We start from the raw sequence: 23,439 nt of genomic DNA on the forward strand, positions 1-23,439 counted from the left end.
CACCGTCTGGTCCCATTGATGCTGTGTTTTTTGCTTTGGAGAGGGCGGCTCTTACCTGAGCATCTGAGATGTCAGGGGGACAGCACTCTGCTGGGATAGATATTTGCCCTTTTGGTGGGGAGGGGAGTTTGCGCTGAACCTGTCAGCTAGGATGTTGGCAATGTCTGTGGGTTCGGTGTATTTTTTGTCATTTTGGACTAATTCTGAGCATATCTGGGAATTACCACCCAGGTTCCTAACATAACTAAAGAAAGCCTTGTGATTATCCTTAGTGTCCTGTGCAATTTTTCTCTCGAAGCTGGCCTTAGACGATTTTATGAGTGCCCGTAGATTTTTTCTAATACTGATCAGAGATGCCTTCCCTTTTTGGAATTTTGCTCTATCATTTAGTAGCTTCCTCCTTCTATTGTATAGTTTGTTTATGGCTGGGGTCCACCAGACAGGACGTCTGCCTTTGGATGACTGGGTCTTGGTTTTATTTGGGATCGCATGATCCATGCATTCCTGAAGGTGTTCATAGAATGCGTTTATAAAGGATTCTGCGGTCTGGGCCGTATTTTCCACAGGCCCGGGGGCTTTGAAGGATTCCACCTCGGTTTTGAGGAGTGTGAAATTTGCTTTAGAGAAGTTTTTCACTGTGGTTTTCTGGGCAGGGGGTGGTGTCGGGATGTGAATATCCAGTGAGATTAGTTTATGGTCTGATCTTACCAGTGTGGGATACACTTCTGGTCTGGAGCATAGAGTCTCCATGTTGGTGATGATCAGATCCAGTATGTTTTCACCTCTTGTGGGAGTGGTAACAAGTTGTTCCATAACATTTGAGTTTATAAATTCTAGGAACCTTTGGGCTAGGGTGTTGGAGCTAGAGTAATGCTCCCAGTCTATGTTTGGGTAGTTGAAGTCGCCCAATATAATGGTGTTAGGAGAGACCTTCATATTTTCCAGTGTTCTCAGGAAGGCCAAGTGGGGTTCCCGGGTTAGGGAGGGTGGTCTGTAGCAGGCTATAAACTGGAAGGCAGTTTTACCCACTGTTAGTTGCACATGGATAGTCTCTGATGCTTCGTGCTGTGCCACCAACCTGGAGGTGTGGGTATCTTTGATGAATATTGATACTCCCCCTCCTTTTGTGGTTCGGTCCAAGTTTTGGGGCTGAAAAGCATGGTATGAGGTATAACCTGGTAGTGCTGGGGTGCTCTCGGGAGCCTTGAACCAGGTTTCTGTTACTGCACAGATATCGATGTTCTCCATGCTAAGGAGAGTTTCGAGTGCATGCATCTTGAGGTTTAGACTTCTGGCGTTGAGTAGCATTACTCTTAGTTTCTTATCCCTTGTGATACCTATGGAGGTGGGTTTGTCTTCTGAGCCTTGCCTAAAAAAGGCACTATGGGGGTAGCAAGAGCCTTTGCCAATATCCGAAAGCCCAGGGGTGACAGGTGCAAGCCGTCCCTAGCAAAGCATCGCGGCTTGTCGAGCATGTCATCCCAGGCTGACAGGCATTGGATCCCCTTTGAATGACACCAATACTTAAGCCAATTGTTGAAATTGATCATCTTGTCTTCATATTGTGGCATCATTCGTGGTGAGGGTAAGATGCTACTCAAGGTCAGGGTCATACCGGCCTGGGAAACATGCTTAGAGAGCTCCTCTATGTCTCTTTTCATGTAGTCCAGGGAGGTACATCTCAGGTCATTCACACCAGCATGGACAATGACTGAGTCATATTTGTACTTGCCTTGGAGTGACCTGAGTGCTTGTGTTATGTGGCGGATCCTAGCGCCCGACAGGCAGCTCACCGTGACCTTCTCCTTGTTCAGCCTGGTGAGCGGGACATCAGTGTGCCTGACGATAGAGTCACCTATTACAAGTGTATCAGGTGTGTTGTTTAGCCTTAAGGGCTGTGACTGTTCGGCACACTGGCTTTGTGAGCTATGTGTTGCACGTGTTTTGTTTTGGGGTAGCGGTTGCTTGGGTGTCTGCTTTGGAGGTCTCTGCTGCTTAGGCAGATTTTTATTTAGAGCCTCCGAGTATGTTTTTGTGTGTTTATGTGTTTGGTTTGCTGTCGTGGTAGGTCTATGTGAGACTGGAATTGTACTGAGTGTGGTTTCCTTCTCCTCCTGACTGGTTACGCCAGTACTGAGTTGAGAGAGCTTAGCCTCCAGTTTAGCTATATGGATGCATCTCTCACATGTGTTGGAATTTGTTGGGAGGAGGAGAGGGTTGTCTGTGTACATGAGGCAGTTGTAACATTGCCTCAAGATTCCCAGATTCACCAGCTGGACCGGAGAGAAGATTGTCAACTGACCTTTGGACATGCTAGAATAGTATTGGGAATTCCTTTATAATTGAAAAAAAAGGGCCAATGGGGAACAAGGTGCGCAAGAGGACTTTGTGAGAGTGTAGTGCTTTTAATTTTTTAGTGCTGACTTATATAATTGCTTTAGTGAGCAAGTGCCTTTAGTGAGCAAGTGCCAGGTAACTTAAATGCAATGTGTTACAGGTAAATTAAATGCAAAAATGACAAACAGTAACTTTCTTTTAAGTGAAACAAGGAAATGAGTACATTAAGCAATGCAGATATCACTGGGGATCCACAGAAGTGCTGAAAAGCTGCGTTTTAGGTGGTATTAGCGTTTCAGGGAAATAACAAGCAAACAAACAACAAGCATACAAACAGAGCTAGATTCAGTAGGCCTGGATCTAGTCTATGCTACAGCAAACAAGGTGTACCAATTTCAGTAAGAAACAGTTGAAACATGCAGACACTATAAGCCTTTAACCAGAAATTCCCAGCTCAGAAGGGCAGAGTCCAGCCTCTCCTCCCACAAGAGTGCAGACCATGAACCTTCTTAATGTAAAATAACTGGCCTGAAGCCCAAGTGCTTAAACCAGAACTAATACACTTTTAGAATAACAGACACTGAGCCTTCAATCAGCAGTTCCCAACTTAGAAGGATGGAAGCTACCTGTCCTGCCACCACAATGCAGGCCACAAAACTTCCTAATGTAAAACAACTGGTCTGAAGCCCAAGTGCTTAATCCAAAAGACTTAGAATGATAGCTACACTTTAATCAAGTTACTACCAAGCAGAAATAAATACAATTGAATACTTTAAAGAATGACTGGATTAGTGCTCAAGTTATACAAACAACGCTAGATTCAGCAGACTTGGATCTAGTCTACACTACAGCAAACAAGGTGTACCAATTTCAGTAAGAAGCAGTTCAAATATGCAGGCACTATAAGCCTTTAACCAGAAATTCCCAGCTCAGAAGGGCAGAGTCCAGCCTCTCCTCCCACAAGAGTGCAGACCACGAACCCTTTTAATGTAAAATAACTGGCCTGAAGCCCAAGTGCTTAAACCAGAATTAATACACTTTTAGAATAACTGACACTGAGCCCTCAATCAGCAGTTCCCAACTTAGAAGGATGTAAGCTACCTGTCCTGCCACTACAGTGCAGACCACAAACCTTCTTAATGTAAAACAACTGGTCTGAAGCCCAAGTGCTTAAACTGAAAGGCTTAGAATGAGTTACACCAAGAAGTAATAAATACAACTGAGTACTTTTAAGATGACGCAAAAGCAAAATAAAGTAGGAAGAAACACAAATACAGTAAAATCAGATAATTTTTTTTTTTTTTTTCAGAAAAGTAGCAAAAACAGTAGTAAAAACAATTCACATGCAGTGCAAGCTGGCACACTTGAGTATGTAGTAATATTAGTCCACACACAGTTTGAAAAAATGTAATTAAATTAAAAAGGACTAAAAGCAAGTGCAGAAAGGGTTTATTAGGTAGACTGCAGTAAAGAGATGGGACTGGGGGAGTGTCCTAGATCAAATCTACAGTGGGGCGGGCACTGCAAAAGCCACCAAATTTAAACTACAACCAAAAACAGGGAGAGGGGTGGGGAAGACAGTTTCAACAGAGCTAGATATGAGGAATCACAGTCCAAATTATAAAACCACAAAAAAGTGCAGAAAATATACTTAAATCAGCTTATGTCCAGTTGATGTATGCAGACAAATATCAGTAGCCAGCAACTCGATTTAAAATGATTACTAGAAATGTAACCAACACAGATTTTAATGTTACCAGAAACCCCCCAAGCTAATTAACACTTTTCAAAAAATCCATGCTAATGCAAAACCTGTTATTCTGTCAACTTTTTAAGTTTGTAAGAACAATATTTCAAAATTGTCCCTATAAGTACCACTTTTTTATGGCTTTGTCCAGATTTCTTACTTTAAGAGGTGTTGAGGTATGGCTATTGGCTATGTTAACAACATGCTTTGCTAATGCGTTATTTATATTCTTAGTTATAGATAAATGAGTTAATATTTAAATTCCTTAAGGAATTTATGTGAAGGGAGTTTTTTAGTTTCATTTTTTAACTAATGGTTGCAAACTTGGAATTGGAAATGATAGATGCTGAAAACAGAAGCAACATTTCTTTTAAAATTAAGTTCAGTTTTATGAAGAGGGATAAATGAGCTTTTTAAGGCATATATGTGTCTGCGTGTGCGTATGGGGGGATGTTGGATATTTACCAGTCAATGAAAATTATCCCATCAATTGAAATCTTACTAGGCCAGATTCGCCAAAGTGAACACTCTCCAGTTGTTTTATCTATTATTTGCTACACAGCCAAATCAGGTCTATGTTTGGCTACCGAATTTAAAAAAATGCGAACCACGAAACATCGAAAGGAAAAGAGTGGATGGGACAATCAGCGAACTAAAGCAGCATAAAAAACTACATCGAATGGCTATAGTTGGCCAACAACCAGGAAGTAACATGATACATAAGGTAAATAAAGAAAAACCTTTTAAATTTTCCCTTTCCCCACTGTAGTTGGTATATATAGTTGGGAGGGTGCAGCCCCACCTTGGTTGGTTGTGTGTGGGATGTTTGCTGACTATGGTCATTTAATATCGTTTTTCGATGATTTTGGAGTTCATTGATTGTCCCATTCACTGGTTATCTTTCAGTGTTTCTTGGTTCACCTTTTTTGTTTTCAGTTCAGTAGCCGAACATAAACCCACCAGATCACACCACATGTGAGTAATTTTCACCTTAGCAGCCTGCGCATATTTCTCTTTTCTTGGTTTTCTTACAATGAAGCTGTCAAGTCCCCCATATGTAGGATGCAGAGTGGTTTGTTCCCTGCAAATATATATATATATATATATATATATATATATATATATATATATATATATATATATATACACTTTTACAAGTTCAAACCACATATGGCCAAGACCATATGTTCGAACTCGTAAAAGTTCCAACACTGAAGTAAAAACAAATAAAACAACAATACACAAAGCTAAACATCTAGAGCAGGGGGGCTATGCCCCCCTGCACACGCCACACCCCCCTTACTTAAATATACCAACTCCGAGATCTCACTACATTGCAGAAATGAGAAATCTTCCCTTTCCACACTGTACCGAGATCTCCATTCAGTCCGATCGAACTTTTACAAGTTCGAACATATGGTCTCGGCCATATGTGGTTCAAACTTGAAAACGTTCGATCTACTGAAGGGGACCCATATATATACATATATATATATATATATATATATATATATATATATATATATATATGTGTGTGTGTGTGTGTGTGTGTGTGTGTGTGTGTGTGGATCTAAGACTATCTACGCCCACAACACCGAAACCAAAACGGCCAAACACACTTTAGCAAAAGTGCTTTTCATTGAAAAAGCACCTTCGTTAAAGTGTACAAAAAAAAAATAAAATAAAATAAAAAAAAAACCCCACAAAATCCCCCCTGCACACCCCCCTCACTTTTATATTCTCACTTCGAGATCGCACTACAGTAGGGAAAAGGGAATATTTCCTTATCCCCACTGTGCCACGATCTCACCAATATCCATTTCCTCACGTTTTCCTGTTTTTTTAGCACACTTTTGCAAAAGTGCTTTTTCGGAGATATTTGTTTGGTAGACAGTACGGATCCCATATACACCTTGTTTGCTGTAGCATAGACTAGATTCAGACCTGCTGAATCTAGCTTTGTTTGTTTGTATAACTTGAGCACTAATCCAGTCCATTTTTTTTTGAGAAGTTTCCCCTGCACCCTAGTGGCAGGAGTGTGCAGTTACAACTTGTCTGATGAATTACTGTTGGAACAGGGCTCAGTTTTTAGCTTTTACTGGTTAATTTGTTTAAATCAGTTTGCTCATTTGCTACTGTTATATATAAAAAAAAAATATATATATATATATATATATATATATATATGTATATGTATATGTATATATATATATATATATATATATATATATATATATATATATATATATATATATATATATATATATATATATATATGTATGTATATACACACTTTATGCATTGCCGCTTAGTAAGGGTTAAACTATTCCTGGCACCATAAAGTGTGCTCTTCAAATTTTCCCTTAGAACTAGTCAGTTTTTAGTTTTAGCACTCAAACCTGTTTCTTTGAGCTCAGCACTTGTTCAAAACTCATTGTAAGCACTAAATAAGCTACTAATTATTACAGCACTCAACTTTCCTCACGTATCTAGAGGAAAACAGTTTTTAGTACTTAATAAATAGCACCTATTCAGGCATGTCTAAGGATCAGCTCCCAGTGTTTTTTCCTGTCTACCTGATGAATCTGGGCATCTTGGGGCAATGCAGCAATTGCCTCATGTACACAGACAACCCTCTCCTCCTACCACCCAACACTACAACCTGTGACAGATGCATTTACATAGCCAAACTGGAAGCAAAGCCCTCTTCACCCAAGACTGGACTAGACAGTCAAGAGGAGAAGGTAAACACTTGCAGTACAGCACACTCAACACATAATTCCTCAAAACCTACACCACCAAAACACACACATAGAAACATAAAACACACAGCTACATTCACTGAGGCTCTCAATAAAAACCTACCTAAGCAACAGAACCCTCCAAAGCAGAAACGCAAGCAACATCCTCCCCCCAACACAACCCAAATGACACCTAGCCCACAAACTCAGTGTGCCCTCAACCAAAGTCCATAAGGCATAACAACGTACCCTATACTCTAGTCATAGGTGACTCCATAGTCAGGCACACTGATGTTCCACTCACCAGGCTAAACAAGGAGAAAGTTACTGTCAGCTGCCTGTCAGGTGTCAGGACCATATAATGCATGCACTCAGGTCACTTCACAACAAGTACAAATATGACTCTGACATTGTCCATGTTGGTGTGATTGACCTGAGATGCACCTCCCTGGACTACATGAAAAGAGACACGAAGGAGCTCTCCGATCTTGTAGCCCAGGCAGGTATGACCCTAGCCCTGAGTAGCATCCTGCCATCACCCAGAATGATACCACAGTACAAGGACAAAATGATTGACTTCAACAACTGGCTAAGCTTCTGGTGTCATTCTAAGGGGATCCAGTATCTGTCTGCCTGGGATGACATGGTCGACAGACCACGATGCTTTGCCAGTGATGGCCTGCACCTGTCACCCTTGGGATTCTGGATATTGGCTAAGGCTCTTGCTAGCCCTATAGTGCCTTTTTAGGCAAGGTTCAAATGACAAATTCACCACCATAACAGGTACAAGCAAGCAAAATCTGAGGGTATTGCTACTCATTGCTAGAAGTCTAAACCTCAAAATGCACTCACTCGAGGCACTCCTTAAAATGGAGAACATCGACATCTGTGCAGTGTCAGAGACGTGGTTCAAGGCTCTAGAGAGCACCCCTGCATTACTAGGCTATAATTCATACCACACCTTTCAGCCACATAACCTGGACCGAAACACTAAAGGCGGAGGTGTGTCCATATTCATTAAGGATATCCACACCTCCAGGCTAGTTGCTCAGTATAATGCATCCAATATTATCCAAGTGCAACTAACTTTGGGCAAGATCACAATCCAAATTGTAGCTTGCTACAGATCCCCCACCATGCCCCAGGATTCCCACTCCTCATTTCTTGATACACTGGAAAATATTAGAGTACAACCCAACACCCTAATAATGGGTGATTTCAACTACCCCACCATTAACTGGGAAAACTACTCATGTTCCAACTCTTTTGCTCAACATTTTCTGGAATTCATAAATTCCATTGCCTTGGATCAACTTATCCACACCCCCACGAGGGGCAGCAATATCCTAGACCTGGTCATTACCAACATGTGTGGCCAGTGTTCCACACCAAAGGTCAATTCCTGGTTGGTCAGATCTGACCATAAGCTAATGACCCTAGACATCCACATCCCGCCCCCAACCACCACTAGGGAAACTACCGTAAAAAATTTCTCCAAAGCCAACTTCATGCTTCTTAAGACAGAAGTGGCAAACTTTGCGACACCCATGCAGACAGACAATAGAGGTGTGACTGCTGAATCCCACACAAATGCACTTTATAAGCACTTATACGAGTGCATGGATCATGCTATCCCTAACAGAACCAAGATGCTATTCTCCAAAAAATGAAGCCAATTTGGTGGCCCTCTGCCATAAACAAACTCTATAACAGAAGAAAGAAACTGTTGCAAAAAAGAGTAAAATCCCATGATTAGAGGAACTCCCTGGTCAGCCTCAGTAAGAAGCTGAGATCTCTCATAAAATCCTCCAAAGCTAGTTACGAAAACAAAATCGCCACGGATTCTAGTGACATCCACAAAGCATTCTATAGCTATGTCAAGCTTTTCAGTGGCAACACTCAGATCTGCTCTGAGTTACAGCACAATGGCACTAAATATACAGAACCAACTGATATTGCCAACATCCTGGCAAATAGGTTCAGTGCTTACTTTACCCCCTCTCACCCCCTAAAGGACCCATCTGTATACTGGAAAAATGCAAAGTTCCTGTAATCACGGCTGCACAGGTAAAAATCACATTCTCCAAAGCCAAGAACACCTGACAACATCCCAGGCTGCGTTCTACATGAACTACAGAACAAACTGGCACTCCACCTAAGTATCATGTTCAATCATAGCCTCACCTCAGGCTTTGTGCCCACTGAATGGCGCACAGCGATGGTTATCCCACTTCACAAAGGGGGAGCCACCATGGACCCCGGGAACTACTGCCTCATTAGCCTGATGAGCCTGGTCTGCAAGGCCATGGAACGTATCATCATGGAACTTATAAACAAAGACATTGGTAATCTCCAAACTCTGGACCCTACCCAGTTCGAGTTTGTAAAAGGCAGATCATGTCTCCTAAACCTGATAAGACTTCTTTGAAGCAGTCACCAAAGCTGTAGACAAGGGTAAGATGGTTCACACAGCCTATCTAGATCTCGCCAAGGCTTTTGACACCATCCCCCACTCTGGAATTATAGATAAACTCGCTAAACTAGATATAAATCCTTATGGCACAAGATGGGTTGCCAACTGGCTCACTGACAGATCCAACACTGTGAAAGTAGCAGACTCCAGATCTGACTTCAGACCAATGACGAGTGGAGTACCACAGGGTTTGGTCCTGGGTCCCCTCCTGTTTGGTATCTATTTCTCTGAAGTACAGGCTAACACAGAAGGTCTTTGGCTAACAAAGTTTGCAGATGACTACAAACTACGAGCTATAATCGAAACTCCTAACGATGTGGATATCCTACAAAAGGGCCTCACTGAGACAGATGCCTGGTGTCAAAGCCATGGCCTCAAGCTCAATGCCAAAAAGTGCATTATCATTCCCTTTGGTAAAAACTCTGTACCCATGAACTACCAAATAGGCGGTAGTGTACTTAATACTGAAAGTGTGATAAGAGAGCTTGGGACACAGGTAGACAGTAGTCTCTCCTTTGATAATCACATCGCCACAGTAGTCAGAAAATCCTTGTACGTGGCACACCTCATCTAGGAAAAATGAGGTCATTGTTCCCCTCTGCTCATCACTCATTAGACCCATTACAGAGTACAATGCCCCTTTTGGGATGTACCTCGCAAGACATCTACAACAACTGGAAAGGCTGCAGAAATACGTCACAAAGATGATTATCGGCCTCAAACAGATGCCCTATGCAGACCATCTAAAAAAACTCCAGCTTTACTCTGTCGCATGTCACCTACTCAGAGGCAATCTCTGCCTAACATACAAAGCTATGTCAAACCCAGAGCTGTTGGACATGCTCCACTTAAAGAAATCCCAATCCCACCGAGATACATGCTCTAGGGACCTAAACTTGGTCATAACAATAAACAGTGCATGCTGGAGGGATAGATTCCTGTCCCAGAGACTCCACATACTCTGGAACAAACTACCTATCTATATCATACAAAACTCCTCATTAGCACTGTTCAAGAAAAATCTTGATAATTGGATGGGAAATAGGAAATTCACCCCGGGGATCACTTCTGTGGCTCTGCTCGACAGTGGCACAGGAAAATAATTTTCTTGGCGAAAGCCAGGGTACCTTTTTGGCTAGGCTTATATAGGACCTAGGGCCAATAGCTTAGTACCTACCTATGAACCTATATATATATATATATATATATATATATATATATATATATATATATATATATATATATATATATATATATATATATATATATGTGTGTGTGTGTGTGTGTGTATGTATATGTATATATATATATATATATATATGTGTGTGTGTGTGTGTGTGTGTGTGTGTGTGTGTGTGTGTGTGTATGTATATATATATATATATGTGTGTGTGTGTGTGTGTGTGTGTGTGTGTGTGTGTGTGTGTGTGTGTGTGTGTGTATATGTATATATATATATATATATATATATATATATATATATATATATATATATATATATATATATATATATATATATATAGGTTCATAGGTTCATACTAGGCTATCTGCCCAAGGGCATTTATAAGCCTAGCCCAGAGTTTTGTGGCTTTCGCCACCCCTTTAGTTTGAAGGATACTATGCCCATTATTTTGCTGTGCCTCTGTCAAGCAGTGACACTGAGATAATCCCTGGGGTATATCTGCGATCTCCCATCCATTGGTCAAGATTTCTCTTGAACAAAGCCAGCGAGGTGCTCTGCCTCACATGTACCGGGATTTTGTTCCACAGCATAGGGAGTCTCTGGGTGATGAATCTGTCCCTCCAGCACGTCCTATTAATAACCGTGTCAAGGTTTAAGTCTCCCGCCCTTGTAGTTCTGAGGGATCTAGATTGTTTGAGGTGAAGCATGTTCATCAATTCCGGGTTGGACATGGCCTTGTATGTCAGGCACAGGTCACCTCTCAGCAGACGGTAAGCGACTGAATAGAGCAGGAGTTCCTTCAGTCGGGCAGCATAAGACATATTTTTGAGACCCTTTATCCTTTTGGTGAGGAACTTTTGGGGCCTTTCCAGTTGCTGCAGGTGGGTCAGATACATTCCGAATGGGGCATTGTACTCAATCATTGGTCTGATGAGTGATGAGTACAGGGGGACAATGATATATATATGTATATATATATATATATATATATATATATATATATATATATATATATATATAGTTTTTTTTAGGTCTGGAGGGTTGTTTTAATGATTTTTAAATGTTTGAAAATACACCCAGATGGTGGTGGTGTTTTTTTGATTTCGTAAATAGGCGTGTGTGTGTGTGTGTGTGTGTGTGTGTGTGTGTGTGTGTGTGTGTGTGTGTGTGTGTGTGTGTGTGTGAGTGTGTGTGCATAACTACAGGAGCTGAAGTATCAGCTAGCAACTTAAACTTGAAAGCACAATCAAGCCTTCACCTGTTAGTGATTATCATGCTAGCAGCTGAAACACAGTGTATTAGGGGTCCAGGGGATACCTACTTGCTTTATTTGTTTATTTGTTTGTTTCCATCTATTTGGTAACCTGGTGGGTGATCTAGTCAGCTGACCCTTTTCAGTCATGGCCTGTGCTCAGAGAAGCCGAAGAAAAGTGTTATAAAAGTAGACAAATAAGTAGGAAAAACATTATAATTTAAATGCAGAAAAGAAAGCATAAAACTACAAAATACACAAATGAAAACTAATACAAGGAAACAATTTTCATTGTTTTGCTTGGATCACAACTAGTTTTGTTATTAGGTGGTTGCTTTGTGCATACATTTATTTATTTATATAGTTCCATACTATTGGTCAAGTGTTGAGTTGGTCAACAGAATTTCTGGTATGAGAAGTGGTTAACTACAAGCCTTGTCAAGTGCAAGAAGAGTAGACTCATACAATGTTGAATGTTAGGTAAGTGGCAGTAGGTATATTGAATGGTTAGCACTGGGTTGAGAGTGTGTAGGGGATTAGAATAAGGGATGGGGACAGGGACAGATGTCCCGGTGCACTTTGGTACTGGTACTGGTACATGTGAGTCTTGTTTAGTGGAGTTGTTAGGGAAAGGGTGCATAGTACCCTAATGTGTAGGTCTGAGATTAGGGAAAGGGGTAGGGATATGGTAAGAGTTAGCATACATGACAGAGGTGGTGCAGGGGGCAAAGTCAATAATGCCAGACATTAGAGTTTAATATTTCTTGTTGTTCAGAAAATATATGTTGGTGCAAAACCTGTTCTGTTAACTTTTTAAGTGAAATAGAATAACATTAAAAAAACAGCCCTGATTTTGGGCCATTGTCCCTCCATTATTTTTTACTTTGTCCCTGTTTTTTTATTCCAGAAAACCTGCTTTATTCAATAATATTATATACACTTGACATCAAGTGCAGAGCTCATACATGCAGCACTATTCTCCTATCCGGGAAGTAAACCAGCATCCATCAACAGTTCTATTTTTTACAATTCTGTTTTTTACAGTTCTATTTTTTACAGTTCTATTTTTTACATTTCTGTTTTTTACAGTTCTATTTTTTACAGTTCTGTTTTTTACAGTTCTATTTCTAATATTTCATTCCCTTCTGGAATTTAAAGTTCTGAGATCAGTAGCAACAGTCTCTCGCTCCTTCTGTTTCAATAACATAGTGTGCCTAGGGAACAGACACATTGCTGTAAAGCTACCTTGTACACACTGCCCTTTTGTAATAAACATTTTAAAGCTTCTCTTGCTTTATCCATTGCTTTGCTATATATATGTTTTGGGGGTCACCCATCCTAACCTTTATTCTCTCAGTTTCACTCTTCTGTAAGTGTTAAGTTGTTAACTGTATTCCCCTGTATACTGCTGAATATACTTTGTTCATAAATTCCAGTTTGTATCATGTAGTGTACTTATTTTCTGCTCTTTATCCATGTCATCCACACCATTTAATATGTTCATGCTTTAAATCACTTCCTGTGTATGTGAGGACTGAGCTCTTTTCTACTTTCAAGGTATCACTTTCTTTGATACTATCATCAGCACTTCTATTAGTGATTTAGGGTTTGCTGGCTATTGGATATTTGGATATCCCCAGTCCAGTGCAAAGGATAATGCTCCTTACCCATCAGCCATTCAAATCCCAAAACAGTCTTTATTATTGTTTGATGCTCCCTAAACAAAAGTGTCCTGCTCAGACAGGTCCAGAATATCTCCCTTTGTCCTATGTCACACCTCTGGTACTAGTGATCTACTTGCAGTAACATTTTAATCAACCTATCCAGGATGTAAAATATCTATGTATGCATTTCCATGCAAACTTCTAAATTTCCTAGATCAAGTAGCCCTCTTGAGAGATTTACATATGTATTTCCATAGTTCCTTAGATGTTGTCCTACCCAGTTGTCCCTGCCATCCTTTTAAAATGTCTACTTCAATATTTTTATTTCTTTCCAAAAAGGCTGCATATAACTTGCTAATAAGCCATTTATTATCTGCTTCTGTTCATCTTGCTCTTACTGCTAAGTTGAGAAGTTCTGGCTCCTGTACATTCTTCATTACTATTTAATTTCCCATTTTTTAAGAGTAGTGTATATTGATCTATACTTTATGATATCTCTAGTGCCAAGTCTAAATGTTTCCTCACCCTGCTTTAGTCCCTATATTTTTCTCCTTTCTTATGTTGAGCCCAGTACTCTAGTTTAGTGCCTGCCCTCTACTATGTCTTTAGCATCTCATTGCACTGACTTTTTTTCCTCATTTATCAAACCTCTCAGCCAAAGTTCAAATTTCCAATGCACCATACATTTCATGCTGGAGAGGCTTTTAACCATACTATAGACTTTGGTAAGTTGAAGATTCTTACTGTGGGAGTTTAATGCTGGGGACCACAGGGTTATTCTGATTGCATCATGACCCGTTACCCTCTGGATAAGCATAATTTGTTTCTGATGGAATTATACTGATTATAGATCAAGTACTTGAGCATCAGCTGCATTGCCTTGTGGTGGCCTAATATTTTTGCAAATTTCCTCAATATATCAAAGAGTTTAGGCACAACTCTACCAGAATCCAATAATTATATCATTGACATACAGTTCCAGTTTTTCTAACTGCTCTTCCACATCATCCCCTTTATTTCTTCCTGCCTTATTTTCTGAGTCAGTGACTATTAATACAATTCAGATAATAAAAGGGAGAGTGGACACCCTTGCCTCATACCCCTTTGCATATATAATTCAAGGAAAAAATAGGATTGCCACTTTTTCAAATGCCCAAAGTGGGACAATTTTTATAGATTTTGCAGGACAAAACATACACACAGCCAGTGCAAAGTACAGAACTTTCACTTTTTGCCCAAATAAAAGCTTATTCTAGTTGCATTTGAGTTGCTTATGCTATTTAATGTAACATTTAGCTGTTTCAGACACAAAATAACAATTTTATGCAACTATTAAAGAAAACTTAGGGAACATTTTTGTCCTAAACTCTCAGGGAATTTGCCATTTTTTAGATTTTTTTCACAGGAGACGGTTGCCAAAAGGGTGGGATGTCCCTCACAAAGGGGGGCCCACCTTACCCAAGTTTAATTATAGATTTCTCCTGATCAATAATATAAATTCTTCAGGTAATAAAACTTTATCCAGCACCCTCCACAGATAGTTTCATCACACCAAATCAAAATGTATTTTCCACATCCAGGATTATAATTAATAATATCTTTGAACTATTTTCTGCCTCTTGTTGTATTATATACAGCTTAATTATATTATTAAATGTTGTCTACCTTGTATGAAGCTGCACTGGTTGGGATTTATAAGTTGTGGAATCATATGTGCCAATCAGTTTGCTAAAATCCCAATAAAAATATTCTAGTCGTTGTTTAATATGGGTATAGTTTGATATGAAGCAGGGCTGAGTGGATCCTTTCCTTAGGGATTATAGTAATAACTACCTTTATCCATGTACTAGTGATTTGAATTTGCTTTAATACATCATTAAACAATACTCGCCATGCCTGCACTACTCTTTCCTTTTGTCTTTGTCTTCTTTCCTCAACTCCGTCAGAAGGCCATGCAATCCTAGTGATTTTACTTTGTCAAGATCTCTAATATTTATTTCTTCTAATGTAATGGGAGCTATATAGACTTCCAGCATCTTCCTCTTTCATATTCAGTATAATTAGATCTGGTATAAAGTTGTCCCATTCCACTTTTACTCCTTTCTCATTCTATTTTGAGATATAAAGGTCTTTGTAAAAATCTTTCAGTTAATACAGTAGTTTGCTTGTGTTAATTGAGATTTGTCCCATTTTGCTATCATTTATTGTTATAATATTCTGTTGTCTTAACTTTTGTGCTAATATGTTTTACATTCTAGGTGTGTTTTGAAAGTAGCAAACTTTAAAATCTGCTTTTCTATTTTCACTTATTCTCATCAAGCTCTCTTCTATACCCTCTTTAATTCACTTAATTTCATATTTTTCCTCTTGTGTCAAATTTCTACCCTTCTCCTGGATTTCATTATGGATGCTAGCTTATGTCTGTAGCAGGCAATGGCCTCCCTTCATTGCTTGCCCTCTAACTCAATAACCTTATTTTTGAGTTCCTGTTTTATTTTGTCCCATTTTTTACTTGTTACCCACCCCTCCTTAGTTATCCTGTAGTGACTTATTAACAGATGTCATCACTAGATTCCTCTACATGTCATTTTTAACCAATTGGTGGGGAAATGACAGTCTCTTTTCCTATCATTCTTATGAGACTCACCAATTAGTATATAAACTGGACGTGCTTTGATGATATCCTTGGTTGAACCATAACATCTCTTAACAGATATTAATGTTCTTGATATATATATATATATATATATATATATATATATATATATACGTGTGTATGTGTGTGTACATATATGGTTCTACTTCTAAATTTAAGTTTCAAACTCCGAATTCTTATGGTGGAGGCCATAAGTTCAAAGTTTTGAAATTTTGAAACTTTTAAATGGAGATCGCCATACAGTGCAGAACGGTGTATTTACTGTTTTCCTCGCTGTAGTGCAATCTCGGAGTTGGTATATTTATTTAGCATGGGGTGTGGGGGGGGTGCAAGGCAGTATGCAAAAGATTTTTTTGTTTTTATTTTTTTTATTTACATTTCGAAGTTTCAAAACTTTGATGTTATGGTCTTCAGGTTAAGAAATTCAGAGTTTTGAAACTTCGAAATTTAGAAGTAGACCTATATATATATATATATATATATATATATATATATATACACACATATATTTATATATATATATATATATATATATATATAGGGTTCCTATTAAATGACTGAAGACACATTCTTTCGAATATGTCTTGATCGAACCTGAAAGCACAAAAAGGCAAAATAGCGAAATGGCATATAAGCAAATTCTTTCCCTAGGAAAGAAATCGCTTGGCCCCTTCCATTACCTTGGCATTTTCATGACTGTAGTGTGATCTCAGAGTTGATATATTTAAGTAGGGGGTGAGGGGGCACATCCTTCCACATCAGGGGGTATGGGGGCGAAGCCCCCCACTTTATGTAATGTTTTAACATTTTTTTGTTTTTTTGTGGAACAGCGATATTTTTTCCAAGGGAAAAAATCGCCGTTCTAAGTATTCCAGATTGTAAGTTTTTGCTTACATGGGTTCGTTAAATCATCATTTCCTTTTTTAAGCATTTGATGATTTAACATAGACCCTATATATATGTGTATATATATATATATATATATATATATATATATATATATGTGTGTGTGTGTGTGTATCTATATCTATATATATATATATAGATATATATATGTGTGTGTGTGTGTGTGTGTGTGTGTGTGTGTGTGTGTTTATCTATATCTATATATATATGTGTGTGTGTGTGTGTGTGTGTGTGTGTGTGTGTATATCTATATCTATGTATATATATATGTGTGTGTGTGTGTGTGTGTGTGTGTGTGTGTGTGTATCTATTCGCTGACAGACCATTTCACTGAAACCCATTTGGTCGACAGCTCATTTCATCGACAAAAGTATACAAGGCAAAAACCTGGGATTTGCCCCCCTCCCCACTGTTGTGCGACTGTGGAGTTGTTATATATAGTTGCGGGGGTGTGGGGCAGAGCCCCCCACATTGGGGGGGTGGGGGGCGCAGCCCCCCACCTAGAATGTTTGTCGATGAAATGAGCTGTCGACCAAATGGGTTTCAGTGAAATGGCATATATATATATATATATATATCTATATATATATATATATATATATATATGTGTGTGTATATGTATATATATATATATATATATATATATATATATATATATATATATATATATATATGGGTCTACTTCTATTCGCTGACAGACCATTTCACTGAAACCCATTTGGTCGACAGCTCATTTCATCGACAAACATTCTAGGTGGGGGCTGCCCCCACCCCCAATGTGGGGGGCTGTGCCCCCCACACCCCCCCAACTACATATAACAACTCCACAGTCGCACAACAGTGGGGAGGGGGGTAAATCCCAGGTTTTTGCCTTGTATACTTTTGTCGATGAAATGAGCTGTCGACCAAATGGGTTTCAGTGAAATGGTCTGTTAGCGAATAGAAGTAGACCCATATATATATATATATATATATATATATATATATATATATATATATATATATATATACATATATACTCTCCAGTCTGGACCAATTCTTACAATCTGAATAATATGTAATATCCCCCTTCACCACTAAGCTCAACATCCCGCAAGTGAAATATCTTCATGTAATTTCCTAGAAATTTGCCCTACCTAGTTAATCTAGCCCAAGTCCCACTGCTAATACCCCCTGTTCAAAGTTACTGTGTTTCAGTCTCGCTACTATCAACAGTCCCTGGTGGAAACATATTACTGTGTTTAGAATTTTTTTATCTCCATAATCTTTGTCTTAGGAGGCATATAAATAGTGGCTAAAGTGACCCCTCATTACCACATAACTCCTTTGTGGAGCCTTAATAATTCCCTTTGTTGTTACAAGAGCTCCCTTTTCAATTAGCAAGAGAACCCCCCCCCCCCTTTTTTTTTCTAGCTGCAACCCATTCAGTAGACTATCCCTTCTTGAAATCCTTTCTTTTAATTTTCTCATGTACATCTGCAGTTAAATGTGTTTCTTGTAACATTATTAGATGAGCCTTTCTTGTCCTTATGTATTTTACCACTTTGTTTGGCTAGTCTATAAACATACCATGACAATAACTTAGGCTTTTATGTTATTGTTTGCATGAACTATTTTCCCTAGGCCTGAGCTGCAATTCACATAAAAAAAACACAAAGGCCAGGAGACTGTTCTATAGAGATGCTTTAATAAAGCATATAAAAGAAGAGCAATCACAAACCAATTTCAGCTGAGCAAGTTAAGCAGCCTTCATCAGTGTTAGGTGAAAAAACATAAAAGTCAATTCCCTTATATAACCCAATATATAAATCTAAAATTAGCATTCTTGTGTGCAATGGAATGTTTAAACAAAGCATTACTGGGTTTTTTTGTCCTAATGTTACTGCAATGTTCGGATATCCATAGTCTCAAGGGTCTAGAAGTTTGTCCTATATAAAAAGCAGAACAGGTGCATGTCGCAAGATAAATCACCCAGTCGGTTCCACAGTTGGCAGAGATCCTGATGTCATAAACAGTCCCTGTATTCCTGCTAGTAAATTGTTTGGATTTCATCAATCTATGGCAGCATGTGCAGTATCCACATGGGACACAACCAGAAAAAAAATCCCCTGTCATAGTTCTCTGAATGGGATCCGGTGTGTATCTGGAGCCATGTTTGAAGTAATTGAAATGAGATCCAAGGGTCCTTCCTCTACGAAAGGAGAAAAAATATCTGTCCTGAAGAAACTCTGATATCCTTTTGCCTGCTAGGAGGATATTCCTGCTAGGACGCTATCCAACAGCAAGTTACTATTTCTCCCATAGGTGGTTACAAACCGAATAACCATATCACCCCTCTGTGTTTTGTCTTTATATTTCAAAAGACCCTTTCTGTCAAGTCCTGAAACCCAGTTACTGGCAGTAAGTATATCCCCAGTTTTGTAACCCCTGCTTTTAATTCGCATGGTCAGGTCCTGTTTGAAATTTTCATAAGATGCCGGATGTGAGCAGATGCATTTCATCCAAAGAAATTGAGATTTGGGAATGTTCCTGGTAATGTGTGGTGGGTGAAAGCTGGATGCATGTAAGAGGGAATTATACTGTGGATACCTGTGGTAAACCTCCGTGTGCAAAGTATGATCCACATTTCTGATGACTAACCAGTGGCGGCTGGTGACTTCAAATCAAAGGGGGTCTGCAGGAGACAGCTGAATGGGTGGGGCCAATGGGAAGGGGTGTGGTCAACTAGAAAGGGGCGAAGCTATGTTCAAAACCACAAAAACTGGAACTTTAATTAAATTCGCTGCTCTGGGTGCCAAACCATCATTATGAGAGTCCAATCAAGACAAAATGAAGTGTAGAAGAAAAAAATATATTTCAGTTCATTGTCTACTTGACAGCTTACTTAATATCTAGATGGAAACAAAAAGACTGTGAGGCATGAAAAAAATAAATTACTTTTTAAATACATTACTGGAATGCCAGTCAAAATCAAGTATAAGAAAAACAAGCACCACTCAAGTCAAACCACTTCTCCTTGCATTGCAGTTCTAATTCTAATTTATATTCAGCTTTATAAAAGTACCAAGTAACATGCTGAAAGTAGCAATCTCTGTGATACCCCCACTTGGAAAAATGTTTCTTATCCAAAAAAGACCTGCTGCCTGACAACAACTATCTACTTGTTTCATGGGGAAAACATGATCAAAGTAAAAAATGAACAAGAAACAAGCTCAAGATAGACTGCTTAAAGGATTACTGCACAGTTTATGGACTGCACATGATAGATTGGCATTCTGTTTAGTTTACTGGTAAAGCCTGCAAAGATAACTGCAAGTCTCCAACAAATGTAACGAGCTTCTGAAAATACTGTAATCCTGTCCTTTATTACAAAAACTGTCATATGCATTTCAATACATAAGGCTTATACGTTATCTAGTTATGTAAATATTCTCAGCATGGCAACAACAAAAAGGCTTTCAATCTTGGTAATTCTTTTACAGTATGCTTATTAAAGCTTACTTTTATCTTACAATCTCAGACTAGCTTGCATGATGGTCATTAAAGCATTGCTACTTAAACACAGAGCAACAGACACTGAAACAGCTTGAATTTTCTGAATAATAAGCATAAATCAACAGTATAAAAATATGACAGAAAACCAGAACATTCTGCAAACTCAAGGACAGATGAAAAGCCACTGTAGAACTTGCGTCTACCTAGGATGGGGGGATAATCTTCACACTTACAATGCATAACTGCTCCTTTCCTTGCTTGGACACATCCAGAGTCACTACATGGGGGAGTGGGGTGCAACAAGTATGTCATAGTTTGAAATGTCTCTGGCTGACTCTGATGGCCCTGACACATTTGTCATACTTCTCAACCTCAGAGCAAGAAATCTGGACAAAGCCATACATAGAAGTGGGACAAAGGCCCAAAAATAAGGACAAATTTTAAATATTGCTCTTATAAACTTGGTCTTGAATTAGTATGAATTTTCTGAAGGGTATGAAATCTGAAACTCAAATGTATGTCATTATTTTCTAACTTCAGTATTTAATGATTTGCCAATAATTTGCCAGAAAGCCACAATTTTATGAAAAACGGACCAAAAATGTGATGCAAAAATATAAAATAACCACACAAAACAGCTGTGAACCTGTCAAAGAAGGGATACTTTTTTAATATTAGTACTGTTAACTTGAACAGCTAACAAAATAAGAGAATCTACATGCATTTCTAAAATAAAAGCAATCTATAACTCTGATCATTAAACACAGGGAGGACATGCAGACTCCACGCAGAAGGCACCCCAGGCAATAATCAAACCAGAGAATCTCTAGCTGTGTGGCAACAGTGTTACCACTGCACCATTAACTATTTAGTGAATTAAATATTAACAGAACAGAGCAAAAACATGAGGCAAAAATCTGCAACATTTTCATAAATGGTGGTGGGTAAGGAATTCAGGCTCTTGCTACGTGCACCCAACCACCATCAGGTATCCTGAGTTCTCTCTAGCCACCAGTATAAATCAAATGGGGCATTTTACACACGCGCACACACACACACACACACACACACACACACACACACACACGCACGCACGCACGCACGCACACACACACACTCACACACGCACGCACGCACACACACACACACACACACACACACACACACACGCACGCACGCACACACACACACACACACACGTGCGCACACACACACACACACACACACACACACACACACACACACACACACACACACACACACACACACACACACACACCAGTTCACTAGTACCTGTATCCTTGAAGTCCCTCCTATGTCATTGAATGGCTATCATATTTTGCTGTTTTTAATGTTTTTTCTTTCACAAGATCTGGATGTTCCTCACAGCTGAGGTTTCTGTCTCACCACAGGGATTTCCCTAATGTAATAACAGCCTTTTTGCAAGGTGTGAGGCATGATCAAGATTACCTGAAGGGAATAGACACAGCTATTGTAGACTGGGACTTAACCTTATTTGCTCTTGCTAAACATCCCTCATCTGTTAATGACACTTCAACCTACCGCCTGTTACTGATATTGAACATGAGCTTTTATAAGCAATGTGATTCTGTACCTTGCATAACTTATTTCCAAAATGTATACCATTTGTCCCAGGTCATATAGCTAAAAAAGTTATGAGATCACTGCATTCACCTCCCTGACTTATGAATAACCAGAATGCTCTGTCCATTATTCTACCTGTTTTTTAACTTAAAATATAGTAGCGGTGCAACATCTGTGTGAATTACTATAATGGCAGAATTGAATTCCTTTTCCTATTATAATTAATTGCTTATGTATATGTTCTGACATTTTCAGGGGCACATAATTCAGAAAATCATATGCCAATTTTTTTAATCTAGTGCATTAATGGCCTGCTCAATTATTTTCATTTAAACTACCTCAGAAATAATTCTTTGTCTTAAACAGAAATTGATAACCCAACAAGGATGGCTCCAAGAAGACTAAAAACTAATGATCAAACGAGCAGCCAAATGAGAGCCGAAGTAGATGAACATAGTTTATTCACACAAATTCCACAAAAAATGTCATTCTCCTTTTGCGTTACTGGTTGTTGTAATTGTAAAAGGTTTGGAGTTTGTTGCGGATTCTGTTGGACCTCCTGGGTAAAGGGGGAAATGGTTGGTCTAAAGGGAATTCACCATCATCAGTGGAAGACTGTAGAAAATTGTTGTCCATTTCCCTATATCTGTCTTGGTAATTCCTTTCCATCAAATTATCACAATCTAATTCTAAAAATCTCTTGAAAGGTTTAGGTTTGGGATATGCAATACCTTCCCTATATTCTTTTAAATCCCTTTGCAGTTTACCTTGTTTCCTGCACATGTTGCCAGTACATTTTTTATCTATTTGTTTAAAAATGTCAAAATATTTAACTTTCTCATCTTCTACCGTAAATAACATATCCTTCAAAATATTGTCATTAATTTTTTCCATTTCTTTTAGTAGTAAAACCTTTTTTTTCATTCTCATCTCTGATAGCCTTCACAATATCCAGGCCACAGTTGTCAAAGATTTTTAACAAGTTGGAATGAAATTCAGAACCAAATTTAACCCTGTTCGGGTATTTACAAATTCTCAAACCCTTTGGTACAACCTTATGTTTCAAACAATCGTTTAAATACACATTGTCACATTCTAAACCTTTAAATTTGTCCATTACAACAAACCCTAAACCTTTTACAATTACAACAACCAGTACTGCAAAAGGAGAATGAATTTTTTGTGGAATTTGTGTGAATAAACTGTGTTCATCTACTTCGGCTCTCATTTGGCTGCTCGTTTGATCATTAGTTTTTAAACAGAAATTGCCTTAAGCACAACTAAATCAAGTACTTCTGCAACGTATGTTGTATAAAAGACATGGATTTTACTGGGTAAGACTTAAATCGTTACATGCATATTTTTAATCTGTATATACCT

Source organism: Protopterus annectens, chromosome 2.part2 (assembly GCF_019279795.1).
Source record: "Protopterus annectens isolate FY-2018-M chromosome 2.part2, PAN1.0, whole genome shotgun sequence".
Classification (NCBI taxonomy): domain Eukaryota; kingdom Metazoa; phylum Chordata; order Ceratodontiformes; family Protopteridae; genus Protopterus; species Protopterus annectens.